Below are 1,526 nucleotides of genomic sequence, written 5' to 3'. Positions count from 1 at the left end.
GATAGTTCCGGGAAATCTCACGTGACGTCGCTTGATTTCCCCGATCCAGTGTGGTTTCACTGGTTGCACAACTTTCAGCCAGCTGAACTGGACAGAATCCAGCTGGTGATACTGATGGCAACAGCTCCCCCTGCTGGACACAAGCACGAAAGCCTACATTGTGCGTGGTGATGGATATCACAGTTATTTCTTTCTCATTAACAAGCTCTTACTGGGCAGCTCAGTGGTACACTAAAAACAAAATAGTTTTAATTAATTTGATTCTGTAAAAAATGTTTAAAAATGTATTTTAAAACTGTAATTACTTTTTTAACTCTGTAAAATGTAAATGAAAAATAATGTGATGATATGAAGTTCCAGAAACTCATATTTTATACACAATAGAATAACAGAAATCATATAAAATGTTTCTAATTAGAAAATTACAATGCAACACATTTCAAAAAGGTTTGGACAGGGTCATGCTTACTAATGCACAGTATGTCCTCTTCGTATAACAATAGCTTATGAACATCTGGAAAGAGCAATCAGCTACTGGACTTTTACAAGAGGAACGTCCCGTCCTTCTAGCTGCTCAATAATTTTGGGCCTTCTTTGTCATACTTTTCATGTCATCATGTGCCAAATGTTTAGAGTTGCGGAGAGGTCGGGCAAGCCAGTTCAGCAGCCACACTCTTGTAATATGAAGACATGCTGTTTTAATAAAAGTGTGTAGTTTAGCACGGTCTCACTGAAATATGGAAGCCTTTCCCTAAAAAAGACATTATCTGGATGAGACCACTCTAAATTCTCTAAAAGGCATTGACAGTCCAAATCCAATCTCAGAAATGTCTTTGTCAACACCTTGCCAGGTATACACAATTTGCAATTAAACCCAGGCTACACCCAAAGACTTCTGCATGTGACTCCTCACAGCAACCAGGTTCTGAAATGAAACCTCCTGGTCAGCCTAGGTGGGGCCTTTTTTCATGGGGTTGTCCCTGTGCTTGGGTGGGGTATCTCTGGATGCACCAGTTTCCACCCACAGTCCAAATACATGTTAGGTTAACTGTACAAGAGTGTGTGGTAGTGCTGTGACCGACTGACAACCTGTCTGTGGCGTAAGATGCCAAAGATGTGACTCAGAAATCTGTAAAGTGGAAATTTGCTAGAAATTTGGGGACATTTGTATCCGTGAAGCCCACGAGGTACATTATACCATTGTTAATATATGATCTATGCATAATGTTATCTTGGATTAGCTGCAGTATGCAGTTGTTCATCACAGATGTTCTCAGATGTATTTGTAAATGTGCAAAAGCTTAGATCAGTCTGCAGTGTTAAATCTTTTCATTGGATTGTTGATTTTTTTTTTCTTTCTTTTGGTGATGACACGACATAATAAAATTGATATATTCAGATATGCAACAAGATCCTTGACTTGAAATCGAAAAGTCATTCTGTGGATTTCTCTCTATTAAAGACCTATACTCATGTCCCAATCAAAAAACATAATTGCTGTAAGACCTTCATCATTTCAGCAACTC

The sequence above is a fragment of the Pelmatolapia mariae genome, linkage group LG16_19 (assembly GCF_036321145.2).
Source record: "Pelmatolapia mariae isolate MD_Pm_ZW linkage group LG16_19, Pm_UMD_F_2, whole genome shotgun sequence".
Taxonomy (NCBI): Eukaryota; Metazoa; Chordata; class Actinopteri; order Cichliformes; family Cichlidae; genus Pelmatolapia; species Pelmatolapia mariae.
This window is presented reverse-complemented; position numbering follows the sequence as displayed.